This window comes from Balaenoptera musculus, chromosome 8, assembly GCF_009873245.2.
Source record: "Balaenoptera musculus isolate JJ_BM4_2016_0621 chromosome 8, mBalMus1.pri.v3, whole genome shotgun sequence".
NCBI classification, from domain to species: Eukaryota; Metazoa; Chordata; class Mammalia; order Artiodactyla; family Balaenopteridae; genus Balaenoptera; species Balaenoptera musculus.
Window position 1 is genome coordinate 83,242,745 of NC_045792.1, and position 7,453 is coordinate 83,250,197.

Genomic DNA, 7,453 nt, shown 5'->3' on the forward strand with positions numbered 1-7,453 from the left:
GTCCTTCCAGGGGTGTAAAAGAAAGTGGGGGGAGGAGAACAGGGCATGGGTGGTGATAAGAGTAATAGCTAACATTTCTTGAGCACTTACCATGTACCAATCATTATCTTCCCAGCAAACCTACCAAATGGGCAGTATTATCCCCTCCTCACAAATGAAGGCTAACAGAATTTATATAAGCAGCCCAAGACCTGAATTCCAACCTAGGTCTGACCCTAAACCCAAGTCCCTGCGCTAAAGACTTGATAAAAGCTTCAGAAACACTGCTTAAAACTCTTAATTCACTCCAGTTATTTTTTGGCAAAAGATGGGACATGAGGTCAGCAATCACGGCCTTCACGTGCCCCTGGGGCCAAGGACCCTGGCTGGAATCCTGGCCCCCTTCCTACCAGGCCAGAAGGCTGCTCACTCTGACCCCATGCCAAGGCCCCACAAGGTAGCACGGGACCCAGAATCCTAAGCTCCAGAAAATAAACTAAATATATACTCTCACCGCCTCCGGAATCAAGGCAGAACCGCAGCCTTGCCTCTGTCATTTGGGGATTGTGTTACACTAAACAAGTTATCTCATCTGTCTGAGCCTGCAAACTCGTCCATCAAACAGGGATGACAGCCTTAACTGTTCACACCCAGCCTTGTTCCAAAAGGATTTAAGGCAGCTAATAACACCTACTTCACTGGGAGGTGGTCAGAATAAAACATGATTTTACTACCTATTTATGACAACAGCACTTGTTTTGAGAGAGTCTCCATAAAGAGCCCAGCACGGAGCCTGGTTCACAGTGGGCTTGCAGTAAATATGTCCCTGCCTCTTGCCCTGGACCACTCACGATCCTCCCAGCCCTCCCGCAATGCCTTCCCAAGGGCTCCCCCCGCAGTGTCACACCCCCCCCACAACTCGCGTAAGCCTCCCACTGCACTGCTGTGCCTCCTCCTCCCAGCTCCTCATTCCTTTCATGACCTTGGGACGGCGGGGAGGAAGATCAAGAAAAAGGAGCTGAAACTACCCTGGCTTCCCTCTCGCTCCTCAAGTGCGTGCACAGGACAAGTGCTTAACGGGACAAAGGCTACTGTTGCAGTGATGTGCCCTGCAGGAGAGGGTGCCCTCACTTAATTCTAAACCTCTTTCCCACATAACAAGGGCAGGAGGACAGAGGGAGGCCACACCTGAGGTAGCCCAGAGGGTGACATCCACACAGAGAGGGGCGCTGGCACAGGCAGTCCAGATTCGCAATTTCTTTCTTCTTCAATCGTACTGTTGTGTTTAGTTACAAGTTTCGGACGAGTACCATTTTCGAGACTGCTAGCACTCCAGACTCCACAGCCAGACCGCGTTGTGGGACCTCAGTTTTCTCCCCCATAATACTGGGATAGTGATAAATCGTACCTCGTAAGGTGGTTGTGAGGCCTGCGTGAAATAGTCCATGTGAAAGCGTGGCACATAGTAAGTGCTCCATAATATTTAGTTTTTATTTTCGGAGCTAAAATAATCTTGTGCTAGCCTGAGAATCTGGCTGCCAGTTAGAATGCCACCGTTGATAAGGAAGAAAACATTCGAAGATGCAGATCACAGGTTTACCACGAACTTCTGACAATTTGAGTTGTTATGAAAACAAGGAAGTTACCGTTCAACTTTTAAGCAGTTAGCTATATTAGAAAAAGACTGCCTGTTCAAAATCAATGCAAAAATGTGGGATTGATTACCAAAGATGGTGTTGCAACAAGCAGTATCCTTTTCTTCATCCAATGAGTCTAGAGTAATCAATTTTTTTTTTTTTTTTTAATGTACGCCTCTCGTAGCATCATGTCAAAAGTTTCTTAGGTTCAGGGTGTGAGAGAACCTAGCCACCCTCAACCCTCACCCCAGGGCCATCTTTAAGGTCTAAGTGGCATCAGGGATCTTCATTCAGTGACAGCTAACAGCTACATGACTGAAAGTTAAAAACATTTTTCAATGGACTGTTGGGGTCAGAGAGAAGAGTATTCCTTCCACCCACTACCCAGGTCAGAACCTACGCAGGGGTAAAGCCGGGAGGCCCAACCCTGGTCTTGTCTTAGGTGGGAAGGAGAAAGGTCAGGATTCTTCTTGCTCAAAAATAGCTCCCTCACAATCCCACCAATTGGTTTCACTGAGTCTACAGAGTTCTCCTTTTAAAGCAAATATTACATAGTAAAGGACTCTAAAGAGATGCTCCACAGTTTGAAACTGGTTTTCTCTAGGTCGTAGGATTGTGGGTGATTTGGGGTTTCTACATTTTTGTTTGCCTGTATTTTCTAGTCTTTTTACAGTGAGAAATTAAAAGTTAATTTTGATTTTGAAAAGGCCTTTCCTGGAAGGATTGAATAAATTATATTTGGTAGGAATTACCTTAAAAATGGCAGAAAGCAAATCACAATGAGATACCACTCCACACTTATTAGGATGACTATCTTTTTTTTTTTTTTTTTTTTTTTTTAACGAAAAATAATGAGTGTTGACAAGGACACGGAGAAACTGGAACCCTTCTGCACTGCTGGTGGGAATGTAAAATGGTGGAAAGCAGCCTGGCAGCTCCTCAAAAAGCTTGACTTAAGGTACCATATCACCCACAACTCCCCATCTAGGTATGTATTTAAGAGAAATGAAAACATATAGCCACGCAAAATGTGCACACAAGTGTGTACGCGGCATCATTCAGAATAGCCAAAGAGTAGAAACAACCCAAATGTCCATCAATGGACAAACATAAATAAGATGTGGGATATCTATATAATGGAATGTTATTTGACCATAAGAAACAATGAAGTACTGTTACATGCTACTACGTGTGTAAACCTTGGCAACATTATGCTAAGGGAAAGAAGCAGTCACCAGAAAACACATGTTATATGATTACATTTATATGAGATGTCTAGAATAGGCAGATCTATAGGAACAGAAAGTAGATCAGCGGTTGCCTAGTGCTGGGGAATGGGGAGATGGGGGAATGGCAGCATAAGGGTACAGGTTTCTCTGTGGGTGATAAAAATGTCCTTAGATTGACTGTGGAGATAGATGACTGTACTTATTTGTGAACATACTAAAAACCTCTGAATTATTCACGTCAAATGGTAAATCATATGGTATGTCAATTATATCTCAATAAAGCCGTTCCCCCCAAAAAGGGAAGAAAGCAATCTGAGTAGGGTGGGACTGCTGACTTGTATGAGGAGGGAGCGACTTTGGGTCGGGAGCACATTGTGGGAGATCAGAAGTCCCTGGAGAGGAAGAGCACGGCAAAGAGACTGCAGGGCACCAAAGACAGGGTGTGATCTGCAGCCAAAGGATCAACCTGCACAGACTGGAAAAGTCGTCCCTGGTCCTTGGCACAGGCCTGGGCTGCTTCTCCTACACACGTCCAAGCATTTTACAGTTAATGAATCAACATTACTCCCCATGGCTCACCTTAGGCAGTAGGAAACTACTGGAAAGAGAAAGGCAGAGCCAGGAATCAGACACTGACTCCACCAAAATCACACAACTCAGGCTAACTCAGCAGTGATTTCCCAAAGCTGGCTGTCCCTCAGAATCGCCCAGAGGGTTTGTTGGACTCTCTGCTTGTTTTGAAACGTAGACTGTTGGGCTCCACAACCCAGATATTCTGATTCCACAGGTCTGGGAGATAGCCAGGAATCCTCTACCCTTTAGAAGTTTCCTCCATGTTTCTGACCATAAACAAGGCATAGGAACTTCTGAAATGAATGACAGCCCCTCTTAAAATATTTTTTAAAGGAAAGAAGAATAAACACATTTTTTAATTTAAAGAAAATCTTTAGCTTTCATACAAAGAGAATATATAGAAACTGCTCAATGATGTTTTTGTGATCCCTGGTAAAGCTGCAAAACTAACTTTTAGAAGAATAAAAATACTCATGTCTCCACAACTTACCAATTCTCAGTTTTACCCAGGTATCACAACCAATTCTTCTAAACTGTTCCTAAACCACTGCTTAAATATCATAGAACTTAAAAGCTGAAGAGCCTTGGATACTCCTTCAGCAATCTCGTGGTAGACAAGAAGCAACGTCAGGGCTTCCCTGGTGGCGCAGTGGTTGAGAATCTGCCTGCCAATGCAGGGGACACGGGTTCGAGCCCTGGTCTGGGAAGATCCCACATGCCGCGGAGCAACTGGGCCCGTGAGCCGCAACTACTGAGCCTGCGCGTCTGGAGCCTGTGCTCCGCAACAAGGGAGGCCGCGATAGTGAGAGGCCCGCGCACCGCGATGAAGAGTGGCCCCCGCTCGCCGCAACTAGAGAAAGCCCTCGCACAGAAACGAAGACCCAACACAGCCATAAATAAATAAATAAACCCAAAAAGTTAAATAAAAAAAAAAAAATGTTAAAAAAAAAGAAGTAACGTCAGCCACAGAGACGAAGTGTGGTGCTCAGCCAGGGAGCCGACCCGGATCAGAACCCGGTGTGTGTGCTCGGAGCCCAGGCCTCGCTCTGCTACATCCTAGGACAGTCTGCAAGAACAGCCTACACTGGGTCTGCAGTTGCAGTAACCTCAATCTCTGCGGATACAAAGAAACGGCATTTAAGCTATACCTCAAACTACAGAATGTTAGGCCCAGTCTAACAAGAAGGAATCTACAGGTTGCAAGACCAAAATCTACAAAGAACAGGTGACCCAGTTCCATAAACCATAGCGAACCAACAAAAAATGATACTGGAGGATAAGGGCTTGAACGGAAGTCTTCTGAGAGAGATGACTTACTAACCCTCCCAGGCCCCAACCTCCCACGCCTTGTGAATTACGCAGGCGGCAGCTGCTGCTGCCCCTGCAAACATGCGGCCACCCTCACTCTCCAGGCTGTACTCGCCTGTCACCTTTCCAAGGCCGCCTGGCAACCTCAAGGAGATTTGCCCTGAACTCAAATGGAATGGAATATTGGGTTTGTGATTTTTGAGGTCTGTCCCAGGCATGATCAGTAACAAGCCCTGCCAGTTTCCCCCTGGCTGGGTCCCCAGCAACTCCTCTGCCTGCCTAACTGGCCCTGAAACTAGGAAACCAGATGTGTCCCGGTGACTGCTCGCGTCAGGACACAGGTGGCTGGTGGTGTTTTGATTCATAGGAATGAGGACAGTTCACTTACAGGAAGTGGGTGGAGTTTATATGGAAATGTCACTAAAAGACATCATTGGTGTAAGAGTGACACTGGTGCAATGGAAGCACAAGGTTCCCATCAAATAACTGAAGTCTGGGTGACAATTCTCCTCTATCCGCCCTGGGAACTCGGTCACATTAGTTAAGGGCTCTGATTCCCGTTTACTCCTCTGTAAAATGGGAGGGACAGTTAAGATGTCTTACCTCCCAGTTTCAGTTGAGTTCACATTTGTTAAAAAAAAAAAAAAATATATATATATATATATGACCTTTGCCAAACTCTGTAGTCTACGCATGTAAATTGTTATTGTTACTACACTGTGTAGGGCTAGGAGAAGGGTGATAGTTATCAAAAAAAAAAAAAAAAAAGTCCACCAGATAATAACAAGAGCTACTATTCATTGAACACTTACCAAGACCTTTGGCAAGTTCTTTCAATTTACTCCTCCCTAAAATCCTATAAGGAAGCTATATTATCATTCCCTCTTCAGAGGGGAAAGGAAACAAAGCAACATTCGACCACTTGCACAAAGCCCCACAGCGAGGAAGCAGCAGAGCTTGATTTTGAACTTAGGCGTCCATCAAGTTACCAGACAAGCAGTCATCCTTTCTTTTTTGACTCTTCTAATGATGGATAGCAGATGCAAAGCTTAAAATGAGTAGCAGTGGCAGAACTCTTTTTTTTTTATGATTTTGGGCTTAAGGTCGGAGGGGCGCTCCTTTTTACTGCAGTTTTAAATAGCTGTGTGCATCATGGCACGGGGCTGCGTTCCCAGGTTCTCTTACCCTCTCTCCATAATGTAGCTACTCTTTCTGAAAAGCCCTGCCCACCTCTGGCCGCCTGGCTCAGCAGTTCTCTCACGCGCTCCAATGTTGCACTTTCATCAAATTGGCAAGGGCTTATCCAGATCTGCTTGATGGGAAGGAACGGGCTGCTTGTGTCTAAAATCATCAGAAGGAACAAGCCGCTTGTCACTAGAGCAATACCTTACATGGTCTGGGCAAATTAGCTACAAGGTGAAGAATTTTGCAAGAGGAAACAAGCCCATGTTTTTTAATCCACAGAAATATCTCTAAGCAGAGAAGCTCAAAGAAAAGAGTCAGCTTTCACCAAAAAAAAAAAAAATTGTTTTTTAAGTGATTTGTGAATCGGCATCTGAGGCCACAATGGAAACAGAGGCATTACTCTTCCCTGCTGCCCGCTGCCAGGGGGATAAGGGTGTTTATCATTTGAGGCTCAAGTGGGCCTTCCAATCACCAGAGCCAGAAAGATTCCCTCACAGGAAAGGCCCTCACAGGCACTGAGCTGTTGGAGGAGATCTAGACACCCATCCTTTAAACAAGGGCAAGCACATCCCAGAGCCTCCATCTCCCCCACGGTTCTCCTGATCACAAAGCTTTCTCACCCACTGCCTCCTCATGGGACAGGGGCGTGCTGGAAGTCCCAACGCTCAGCAAGGCCTCTGAGGCCCCTTCGTGAGGCTCCTTTACGAGCCAGCCCCCTCAAGCGTCTTCTCCCTCCCCACCGCCCGTACTGCAGCCTGACCAAACCACTGTCTAGCCTGACTCCCGCTCTAAGCCACAGTGCCTGGCACACAGGGGCACAGTGCAACCATCATTTGCTGTATTGGTGAATACCTGCATCTCCCTAAATGAGCCATGTTCTTTTTTTTAATCTCCAGGTCTTGGTTCAAGCTAACTTCTCTGATTGAACTGTCTTTCCTATTCCTCTAACTAACTCCCTCTCTGTTTAAAAGAATCAGCTTTTGGGCTTCCCTGGTGGCGCAGTGGTTGAGAGTCTGCCTGCCAATGCAGGGGACACGGGTTTGAGCCCTGGTCTGGGAAGATCCCACATGCCGCGGAGCAACTGGGCCCGTGAGCCACAACTACTGAGCCTGCGCGTCTGGAGCCTGTGCTCCGCAACAGGAGAGGCCGCAACAGTGAGAGGCCCGCGCACCGCAATGAAGAGTGGCCCCCGCTCGCCGCAACTAGAGAAAGCCCTCGCACAGAAATGAAGACCCAACACAGCCAAAAATAAATAAATAAATAAATTTTAAAAAGAAAAGAAAAGAATCAGCTTTAGAGTTCTCCTCACTTGGGAAATCATCTTTGACCCTCTCTCTGAGCTGGGTGAGGGACACCAATAACCACGAAGATCCTGGGTGTGATGGAGAAGAAATGGGACCTGGTTTTGCTTTAACGAGCACATCTGAATTTACATTCCAAATGAGTGGTGTCCCCTTTAAAGAAGTCATTAGTCCATTTTAAGAGATCTGGGTTTACGGTGTTAGTAACCCTCTTAGAAGGCTAAGAAATACATTAAACTTC